This window comes from Equus przewalskii, chromosome 26 (assembly GCF_037783145.1).
Source record: "Equus przewalskii isolate Varuska chromosome 26, EquPr2, whole genome shotgun sequence".
NCBI lineage: Eukaryota > Metazoa > Chordata > Mammalia > Perissodactyla > Equidae > Equus > Equus przewalskii.
Window position 1 is genome coordinate 27250964 of NC_091856.1, and position 12215 is coordinate 27263178.

The 12215-nt window shown below is 36.2% G+C and overlaps 1 protein-coding gene across 15 annotated transcripts in view; it reads right to left on the bottom strand.

The window, feature by feature from the left end:
* STRBP (spermatid perinuclear RNA binding protein) overlaps window positions 1–12215 on the bottom strand; it is a 124597-nt gene that overhangs the window by 72005 nt on the left and 40377 nt on the right. The window lies entirely within an intron of this gene.

Here is a 12215-nt window from a genome sequence, read left to right on the forward strand (position 1 = left end):
AACACATAAACACCATAAAGACAGATAACACCAAGGTTCACTACAGCAGTGAACTGTTTATAATCATGAAATACTGGAAACCTAAATGTCCATCAACAAAAGACTGAAAATATAAATAGTGCAGTTAACGAACTACAGTGTTACATTTCATCATGTCTAAGCTCAAAACAATGTTAAGTGGAAAAGCTAGCTGCAGAATAACATGTACAAAGTGATGCCCGTTATATAAGCTTGAAAATAAAAAAATAATGTTACATATAATTTATAGATACATACACACTTTTTTTAGTATAAAAACATTCAAGGTAATGACAAAAAATTGAGGAGTGGTTATTACTGGAAAAAGAAGGAAAAGAACAAGGATACACAGACAGTACATATATGAGCTACTATTTCTTAGGAAAATAATCTGAAGTAAATTTGGCAAAACATTAGCATGTGAAAAAACTGTGTGTGGTATATAGTTATTTATTATATTATACTTTACCCAAATGCCTGAAAAAAATTTATTATTTCAAAATATTTTTAAAATTATGTCCGCATGTGTAAAATATTCAAAACAAAAGGAAGCTTGGTCCTCTCAAGCAGGAAACATTTAGCTCTGGTCTTAGCCTTCAGAGATTAGCAAATTTTTCAATTTAAACTAAATATTGATATTGGACAGAAGATACAAAAAAGTTCCCTCATCAAAAAGATTATAAAGTTGGTTTTTTTAAGTGAAATGAAACACAGAATCATCCAGGGGAATAACCAAAGACTTTCAAAGTATTAGAGAGTGCACGCTAAAGTCACTCACTGTTATGAAGGTCCCAAAGCACCACAGGAAGTAATACTGCTCATAAACATTCTAATTTTAAATAAAAAGTCAAGTAATACTTTCTTTCAGGCAGACCTATGGAAAGCTCAGGGTGTTTCCCAAGTCTCTCTAACCTGGCAGATCTCAACCTCCAAGTTCTGTCTCCCCTGCAGATTTTGTCAGGGTTTGATTACAGGATTTGTCATGGGAAGGTCTAAAGTAGGGTTTACTCTAGGGCAGAAGTCAGAAAACTTTCTCTCAAAGCGCCAAACAGTAAATATTGCAGGCTTGCCAGCCCTACAGTCTCTGTGGCAACTACTGAACTTTGCCATTATTGGGTGAAAGCAGCCAAACAATATGTAAATGAATGGTCATGGATTTGTTTTAAAAAACTTTGACGGAGTTTGCCCATCCGTGCTTTACCTCACCGTCTTTCCAGTGTTTCGCCCAGATGCCTGGGGTGTCAATCAGGCCTCTCAATTCTGCCTGAGCTCCAATATCCCTCAGCTGTACAACCTTTAATATCTCTGTTCCACTCCCAACCCTGGGGCAGGGACTCTGATAAACCTTCCAGTCTTTCTCCCTCATGGACAGCCCAACCCTTTTCCAAGAACTCACAGGGGACCCACATACAAACATTTGGGAACCCCTCTTATACAGCTTCCTCTTTTCCAGCGTCCTGCCTTAAAGATTCTAGCCACTTTAGCTGTCCCAAATTCTGAGCTCAGCACAGTTAGGCCACTATGCTCTGCTTGGACTCCAGCTCAGGAAATTTTTCTCAGGCAAAAAGCAGGGGCAATTGTGGGGCTCATTGCATGAATTTCTAGATCACAGGCCTGTTTCCTAGAGCCTGAAAGAGTTCCCATATATTTTGTCCATTTTTCATGGTTTTCTATGGCAGGACAGCTAGTTCAGAACCAGTGACTCCATCGTAGCCAGAAGCAGAAGTCAAAGTCAGTAAACATTCTAGTTTCTACGATATATGAAGACTTGTTGGGGCACCGCTAAATCTGAAGGTATGGTGTAATCTAAAGGGTGTTATGGTGAGAACAACTAGCCATTCATTCATTCATCCACCCATCCATCCATCCATCCAAAAAATACTTAACGTACCAGGATAGTGCTGACTTTATGTCTCCAAGCCTCAGTATTAGCACAGCCTAAAGTAGGACTATAACCCGCCCTGCCAATCATACAGGTTTTACACAAGGATTAAAGTTGAGAAAAGGCACATAAAAGCACTTGATAAAGCACTACACAAATACAAGTTATTTTTGTGATGGCAATAATCATACCCTTATTAATAAAACACAAGAAGTTCTCCACGTACATTTTACAACATATAAAAGAATGCCTGTGAAAGAGTATGGTGTGTGTAGGGGGGTGTATGGGCACATGATTGGACACACATGCACACGTGCTCTGGAAGGGAGGGGATTCTAGAACTCAAATCTGCCAGAGAACAGAGTACATATATGGAAGTGACAGGAGATATGGATATCTGCCATACAAATGCTGTTGATAAGCTGAATGAATAGCAGAATAGCATTTAAGTGAAGTATTTTTGAAATTTAAAATCAGGGTATAGAAAAAAGTTTTGAAAATGTGTTACTACAGAATGCTTCAATACAAATTTCTTTAGGTTAAATTTTATCCCCAATTGTTTTAAAGTTCAAGAACAGAAATAATTTCCAATATGTATAATATATTCTTGTAACATCCTTTTAATATTTGTCTAAATGTATCACAAAGGTCATAATCATTTTCCCAGTAGTCAATATACAAGAAAAATTGAAATATATGAAAAGTCCAGAGAAAGGGTAAATCATTCAAGAAACATAGAGGCTGGTGAGAGTTTAGGGAAAAATTATGCTAGCAGACCAGTGATCCCTACTCAGGTACCCAAGTTTAAAGCACAAATGTGAATCCAACTTTTACCAAAGGCTTATTTTCTATTGTGGGTTGGGGATGAGCGATGAGTAGCTATATGCACTGGTATATTCCCAAATGCTTTTCGTTCTGCTTTCATTTTCCTAAATAATTTTCTTCCTTCTCTGTTGTTCTACCACTGCAATCTCAGGACTCTAAATAAATGTCAGCTGTAATGTTAACAGATGTTGGCATATAAAATAAGAAAAAGAAAAGCAAACAATTCCTTAAAGACACAAAAGTGTTGAGTATAAAATAAAATATATTTGAGTATATTAAAATCAAGAACTTTTGGTCATCCAAAAAACACCCTAAAGAAAGTGAAAAGACAAGTTACAAACTGAAAAGACTTTTGGAATACATACATCCAAGAAAAGTATCAAAAATAGATAAAGATGACTTAAAATCCAAGCAAAAAGCACAAACAACCCATGAGTAGGGGAAAAAAAAAAAACGGAAAAGAGTCATGAACAGGCATTTCACAGAAGGAAAAAAGAAAAACACAAGACCAGTAAAAATGTAATACCATTGTATACCCATTCATGTTGCAAAAATTAAAAAGTCTTACAATACCAAGTGTTGGAAAGGATATGGATCCATAGGGTCTTTTACAGATTGATGGTGGAAAAAAATGTTTGGCATAATTTCCACAAATTGAATAATCCCATACTCCATTACCCATGAATTTTACTCCTAGGTATACACGAAGAGAAACTTGCCCATGTACAAAAGACATGTTTTAGAATGTTCATAGCAAAACTGTTGACAATAGCAAAAACCTGGAAAACACGTAAAATGTCCATCTGCAGGAGAATGAACAAACTATGGTACACTATGTAATGGATTACTATTCCACAAAGTGAAGGAACTACAGTGACATGTAACAATATAGATAAATCTTAGCAATACAATACTAAGTAAAAATACTAGTCCCAAATCACTACAAACAGAATATCTTTTTTGTAAAATTAAAACCAAAATAAAAAGATATACTTTCTAAGAATCCATAAAGATGTGATAAAGCTAGACAAAAACAGAAAGCAAGGGGATGACGAAGACAGAAATCAGGCTGTGAAGTCTGTGGAGACGGCATGGGGATGGGATGATTAGGGAACCTATGAAGTCAGACACAGGTTATGAGGAGCTACCTTATGTTCTGGCGGTGGGTTTACAGGGGCTTATTAAATTTTTTAAAATAAAATAAAAACAGGCTAAACATGGGCCAATGAAAGCATGTCATAAACAAGAATTACGGCTAATCCATTATCCAATTCTGTGCACATGACATCCAATTTTTTAAAAAGCTTCTTAGCCTATGTTAAATTTTTTACTAAATTGACTTCTAGTCTTCCTGATTGGAGTATAATTTTTTTTTTACTTCAGTGAAATTCACTCAACTGTAAACAGTTATTATACTATTTTCCCAATGTAGATAACTTAAAAAATATGAATTGCTGATATAGTATCCAAGTTATTACATCTGAGTATAAGTCACATACTGTGATTTGACTCATGGTATATTCAGTATAACAGTATTCAGGAAACTGCAATTTAATAAGTACTCTTAGCTTGCTACATACTGGAAAGGGAACTAAAACTTCCATGATCCATAGAAAATATCCTTGCTTTTTATAAGATGACTTGTTTCCCATCTAACCCTTAAACTATAGACGCCAACTTAAAAGAGTCTTCTTATTCATAAATGAGACTTTCAAGTCAACCTCAGTATTTTTTTCTGAACCTCCGTTCAGAAAAAGAACAAGTACAATGGAAAAATTCTTCCTTAATGCAGGTTTTCTCAGTTATTATACAACTTAAAATTAGGAGCCAGCCCAGTGGTGTAGTGGTTAAGTTAATGCACTCTGCTTTGGCAACCTGGGGTTCACGGGTTCAGATCTCAGGCGTGGACCTACACAGTGCTCATCAAGCCACACTGTGGCAGCATCCCACATACAAAATAGAGGAAGATTGGCACAGATGTTAGCTCAGAGACAATCTTTCTCAAACAAAAAAAAAAAGAGGAAGACTGGCAATGGATGTTAGCTCAGGTCCAAACTTCCTCACAAAAACAAACAAATTAAAATTAGAGTTTTCATAACAACTAACTCAACCACTCAGTAAATAAATGCATATGTATCTCTTTAACACTTCAGGAAAAAATAAGACTACAAAAACAATTTGTTCTACTCAATTTCTGCATTTTGCAATTTCCAATTAATATGGTATTTACAGAACTATATATTCACCTACCTCTGAGAGAAGTTTGCAAGGAAAACAGTATATAAATAACTGATAACACTCATGAAGAATGATCTTCATATGTAAAAAGGGTCCCCTTGTCTGAATTTCCAGTGGGAAACAAACTTCAAACTTCTAAAATTATGTTATTTATTTGCTGGAAAGCTTTAAATTGTCCAACCATCTGGGTAATACCAATCCAGGGAAAAAAAAAGAGAGAGAGAGAGAAAGACAAAGGGGAATGACCAAGCAACATAAGTCATGGTGTGAAAAATGGACTCAGCTATTTTGTAAAGTATCATTCACCTGTCAAACACTCCCAGATCTCCTAGGTTCCCCAAGACAGAAGCCCTCACATCACTATCAAGGATATCACCCTCAAAGAAGCAGGATAAGAACTTAAAGGTAATATAGAAATAGGGGTATTTCGTACTGTATTATCACTAAGCAGGTAAGATACCAATTAGTGAAAAAACTTGCATCTTAATACACATTCCCCTACAATGTTATACAAAGCAATTCTTACAAAGTATTACACAAAGTAAATTCAGCATCACAGACAATCCTGTGTTCAAACTCTCACCATTTGATACATGGAAAATCAGACATAAATTATGACTCTTACAAGATCATGCCAGCAGTATACGGCAGCAATTAAATGCAAACTCAGGTCTGCTGATGCACTTTACAGAAAACTAAAGAAAAAAGAATAGAATATAAGTCAGGAGACCAGGGCTACAATGTTGGAATGGCTACTAACAGCCATAAAGGCCTTTCCCCTGGCCCTGTGGATTCTGCTTCCTGAAAAATAATACCTCCCGCCCTCTGTGCTTCACAAGGCTACTGCGAGGATCAACTGACTAACAGTTGTGGAGGCATTTTGAAAAGTACAGTGTTATGTAAACAGGGAAGATTAACCTTCCTACCTAACCAATGACAGTGAGTTCTGAACTCAAGGGACAGCAATACAATACCAAGAGCTTGTGACCAGTACTTTTTCAGCCTGCAACAAATTCTGCAATTCAAGAAGAATCTTGACTAAATCTCAGTTATTCAGTGTGTGATTCATAAGTTCATTTATCAAAAGTTGATAAATTTATTAAGACAGGAGAACAGAATAGACGAAATTCTCTCTGCCTGTAAAGGTCTCCCAACCAATCCCTATCAGTAATAATGATGATGCCACAGTAATAATGGCAAGTCCTTAGCGTATGCCAAGCACTTGGCTAACCAATTTACATGCATTATTTCACTTAATCCTCAAAAACCCCCTGTGGGAGATGTGATTTTATCCATTTTACAGAGGAAACAGTAGTCTGGAGCAGTGAAGTAACCTCTCTGAGATCAAGCAGCTAGCCAGTGGCAAAGCCAGGATTCAAATCAGACCACCTGTGAGAGTGAGTCAGGCAGAGTTCCATAATACATTGTTGAAAATGTTCTAAAACTCTATGAGAGAGAAGGTCCTCAGCTTCCAAGTGAGATTCCAGACTTCTGTCTTTCTAGACCACAAAGTTAGGTCTACTCTCATCTCCAATAACAATGAGAGAAAGAAAGAACTTCTAAAATCTGACTTCCCACTTTTCTGCTGGCAATTAGACTCAAGCATGCTTACTCAGTAACCTATTCTCAGAAATAAGATGCTGAACTCTTGGAATGAAATTTTCAAAACACCATCCTTAACTTCTTAAACCTTCTACCCTCACAATGCACTTAGCTTAGACAGTGTCTCCCCGAAGGAAGGCTTCCGGGATCTTGACCTCCACTTCTACTCCTTCCCAACCCTTTGCCCAGGCTTGGACTGAATTAATTAGCCCTCCCACATGCTCCTAGTGCACTAGTTTTGGCTTATGTTTCACCACTTACCAGTTCCGTAACTACACGCTCCTTGAAGGCAGATACCATGTTTTGTTCTCTGCTATATTCCTAATATATTTCATAGTGCCTGGATAGTAAGCTCTCAAATATTTGTCAAAAGAATAAACAAACGAATAAATGACTGATGACCCAATTATGACTCTGTCTTGGTACTTCTGGTGGGGCATATGAGCAGCTCCTCATCATTCTCAATAGCTATAGCACAGGTAGACTCGTAACATAATAGACAGTCTTGTCATAGGGTTGTCTCTCTACCAGGATCTAGGCAAGGAGGTACTACAACCACAGTAACTGTGTACCCTTTGCTTGCTGAGAAGCAAATTCAAGCTCTTAATAGTGTGTTTCAATTGAGATGCTGACCATGATTCATTCTAAAGGTGCTTTATTTCCAGATAACTCATTTAAGAGAACTGCTCATATAAATAGCAAGGACTGCTGCCATATCATAAACAATTACATGACCAATCTTGTAAAATGATCACTTTGGCAGTTAAGCCTCCATTTTGGATGCCCCATGTTCCATAGAGTGTAAGAGACACTCTACATTAATCATCTAATTTAATATTTACATCAGCCCTACAACGTAAATAGCACATATCAGTCTCCATTTTAAGGTTGAGGAACTGAGACTCAGATGGTTAGGTAACTTGTCCAAGATTTGATCTTGTGGTGTAAATCTACAAGGGCACATCTACAATTTGAACCCAAATCTGTTAGGTGCCAAAACCTGTGGATCCCTACACTAAAGTGCCCTCAACTAAAAGAGACCTGCCTTATCCGCTCCATAATGTATTGTTAGTCAACTGAAAATTGAGCTAAGAGGTCAGGAAGAGACAATAATCTAGAAACTTAAAAGGTAAGGTTAGGCTTTCCATTCAGAATTATATATAGATACAAACAACCCAAAAGATAAAAGGAGCTTCAAGAATCAAAATTGTCATATTGAATAAGAGTTACACAATGCTAAATGATGCTGTCAGGAGAAAATTTAAGTCACTGTTAGAAGTTGGTCTTTTTCAAAACAGTTATTCAAAATGATGGAGTAGAAGGATAAATTGGCCATCTGTTAACAGGGTTGTTAAAGGTTGGGAAAGCAGACCAGAAGGAAAGGAAGAGAGAAAAAGTCTCTTATTCCAAGACTAACAGAACACACACACAGTTACTCCCTTGCCAACATATAAGAAACACAAAGAATATGGAAAAAAGGAAAAATGTGACAGTATTTACAGGAATTCTCTTTTTTTAAAAAAGCTGCCAATTAAAACAAAAAGATTCAAATCATTAGTAATTAGATCACAGAATATTTGAAATACAATCTAAGAAACAGCACCATGTTTAGTTTCTCTAGACTTATAGCATGTGAAAGGCAATTTCTCTAGTGAGATCATTCCATCTAATGCCTATCTACATGATTTTTAAACAAGTCACTAGATAAAGTAAAACCTCACTTAAAATTACAATTAGCTACTTGTTAGGCTATTGTCACTAAAGGCAACTGATTTAATGCTGACCTAGTCTAACCTTAAAATAAATATATAAGTCGGGTCCATTCTTAAATTATTTCCCATCCCCTTGTATGACAATATTTGAAGACACTGGTATTTCAATACTGCAAATCCACACTGTGTCTCTGACACGTTTGCTTTTCTACTTCTTAAACATTAATGAGCCTTCACTTAAATGTATTTCTCGTCTGTCAGTCCTGATGCTTCAATGTCTTTACACAATTTCCCTTGGAATAAAATTTTAAAAGTAAAAGCAGTTTTTTATTCTTTATACCTATGGCAGAAGCTTAGTTAGCATCCTCAGGTTGCACACCATTTCTCGAAGAGATCAAATTAGGCAGAACCAAGAAATAATGTTTGTAAATTCAGCCACCAGCACAATTTCTACATCTCTCCTATGGTATCTTTATAGCCTTCTTCCACAATACACTGTTTCATCACAGATTTAACCAACACTAACTCCTTCCCTCTCTTCTGACTACAGATTCTTAACACAGAATGTTTTCACTGTGATTTTTATTGATAAAATGAATTACCTGAAGAGTGGATTACAAAATGACATGTAATCACAAAAATGATGCAATGGAGAAATGACCTAAGTGAATTATATGACTTATCTATACAATAATACAACTTTAAAGGTTTTACGTTCCCTACACCTAGGTGCACAGGTATGAAAACATAATTTGGTTAATAATATTAATCCTATATACATTCTGCTGGTGACTAGAACTGTGATTAACCATGTGCCAGGCACTGGTTACTAACACGCATAATAACAACAATAATAAAATGACGCCTAACACTTAAATTGTACTTACTACATTCTAGGCACTGCTCAAACTACACTGCACATATTAATTTATTTAATCCTCACAACAACCCTATGAGGTAAGTACTATTCTTATTTTGAATTCACAAATGAGGAAACTGAGGGTTTGAAAAGTTAACTAGCATATAAGTGAGGAAGTGACAGAGCTATTAATTGAAATTTAGGTTGGAACATGGAGTCAAGCCAAGCTCTTACCCTCTAAGTAATACTTTCCATTTTCATTGTGTCACCCCAGCCCCAAAGGACCCCCTGCAACCTAAAAGACAGAGAATAGGAATTTATGGTTCTCCACAATGAGGCACCACCTCACATAGAATCTTATCTCCAGCAACATGTATAAACTTCAACTAGAGCCAAATCAACCTTGCTGCCATCTCCCAGGTCCATCATTTAGCACTCCATGCCTTTTTTCATGTGATTTACCCCTGCCTAAAACAGCCTCTACAATCTCCACCCTCAACAATTCTGCCCAAGGTTCAGACAAAGTTCCACCTCCTTCACAGGACATTCTCTGACACTTCCAGCCAACTGTGAAATTCCCTTTGCATAAACTCAGTAATTACTGCAAGCCATCACCATTTAGATATTAATCATATACTGCCTCATACTGCAACCTGAATGCTTTTGGTATGCTTTTCTCCAAACTATAAATTGAGGGTAAGAATTATGTCTGAAAATCTGGTATCCACCTCAGTCCACAGCACAGTGTTATACATATAACAGGAGCTTGATAAATACTGAACAGATGAGTATGTACTTTTAGTGAGAGGCAGTAAGGCAAAGTGGGGAAAGCATAGGCATTGATGTCTGACAGACCTGGATTTTAATCTACCATTTGCTAGCTGTTTGACATTAGCAAGTAGTCCTGAGTTTCTATGCTCATCAGTACAAACAAAAATAAAACCAACATCTCACAGGGTTGTCATAAAATTTAAATGAGAGAAAAAAAAATTACCTTCAAAGCAGAGACAGACTGACAGCTCTCAATATTTACAATGGAAGCCAGAAAACAGAGGAATGGTATCTTCAATATGCTTAAAGAAAATAACTGCCAATACAGAATTCCATAGCCTTCAGGAATGAATGCAAATAAAGGCACTCAGAAAAACAAAAACTGAGAGTTAGTCACCAGCAGATCTGTACTAAAAGAAATTGTAAAGGCTGTTCTTCAAGCACAAAGAAAATTACAACAGATAAAAGATCAGAGATCCAGATGGGAAAAGAGCAAAGAAAGTGACAAATATATGGGTAAACCCAAATGAATATTAACAGTTATAGTGTTATAAAAATTAACAATATTGACTTATGGGGTTTAAATATACAGAATAAAGTACACAACCATAACTGCATATAAGTTGAGATGAGGGTAAAGGAAGTTAAAGTGTCCTAAGATGCATACATTATCAAGACAAAGTATAATGGTATCAATTAACAATAGACTAACAAGCCAAAGACGTATGATTGAATTTTCTAAGAAAACCACCAAAAGAACTGAAAAAGGCTGTATAACTTCCAAAGTAACTAAGGGGAAAAAACTGCTTATAAAAAAACACCCAGTGTCCTCATCTTTGTTTTTGTTTTTGTCAGTGTTCCTTTTAGGAGTCCAGATCAATTGTCTTATGGTATGCCGCTCCTTATGATTTCTCTGATTATTTCCTCACTTCTGGCAATTATACAACCAGGGGTGATGTTATGTAGTTCTTACTGCTTCAAGTCAGGGAGAACCTGATGTCAGCTCAGTGCTCCTAAGTTTAATCACTTGGTTAAGGTGTGAATGCCATGATACCCATACTGTAAAATTATTTTCCCTTTTGTTAGTAGTAAGTAATCTGTGACATGACACTTTAAGACTGTGTAAATATCCTTTTTAGCATCCACTATTGATCCTTGCCTTAACCAAATTATTACATTGGGGTTTGCAAAAAGGTGATTTTCTAATTATATCATTCCTCTTACATTTATTTTCTTGCAATCTTACACAAAGAAGAGCTCTTTCTCTCCCTCCCTCCCTCTCTCTCTCTCCCTCCTCCCCCCTTTCTCTCACACTATGGACTGATTATTTTAAAATTCAATTTCTATTACCATCATTCTTTGTCATGCTCAAGTTGTCTCAAACTTGGCCCATAGTAGCCTTTATAAGTGAGCTCCTGTGTCCTTTGGACATGAGCTGCTAGTCTTTGATAACTCCTTTGCTTTTTGACACAAAGATGTCCTGGGCTCAGATAGCATTTTTCCTGCCCCACAACCTGGAACCAGCGATTTCCCCAAGGTTCCTTTTAGCGGGAAACAGTACTGAAAACCCAATTATCTAGGCACTAGGTGTGCTCATCTGCTTCTAGGCCCTTTCACTGGATAGAGCAAGTAAGTATATTTATTTTTAAAATCAAGAGTTCATATTGATATTTTCAACTCATTTTAAGGTTTTTTCCTTCTTGGTTTTATTTCTCTTCCACTAAAAATCTTGATTCATAATAACATTAATTTATATTTATTTATGTGTTTTATAATTAACAAAAATCATCAAGAGAAGTTTAACATCTCTTTGAGGTATATGCCTTCAGAGGCAAAAAGCTTCATGCCACTTTATAAATGTTTTATTTTTGATTTCTGACACAAACACAACAAAGGTTCTAGAGTAGAACAACAACAAGAAAGCAGAAAAGAAGGTGGGCAAGCCACTCTGGAGACACTACAGTCAGTCAAAATCCCACATGGATTTACACTGGGACAAGCTAAATTTCCTCTCTTTCATAAATTATACTCCACAACATACATTTTAAAGTTCTGAATCTTGGATTGCCACAGAATAAAATACATGGAGTAAGAAAAAAAAATCTACTCAGATTTTTATATTGGTTCTAATCTTTGTAAGATAGATATGAGCTCCATTTATGAAGAAACTAAGAAATAAGAGATAAAGCAGACCAAATAAACACTAGCCCTTGCCTTGTCTAATCTGTGCCAAATCATGGACCCAAATCTTTCTTTGTAAGTGTATCCTAAGAGCTGGGCACACCTTTAAACAAAAACACAATTCTTT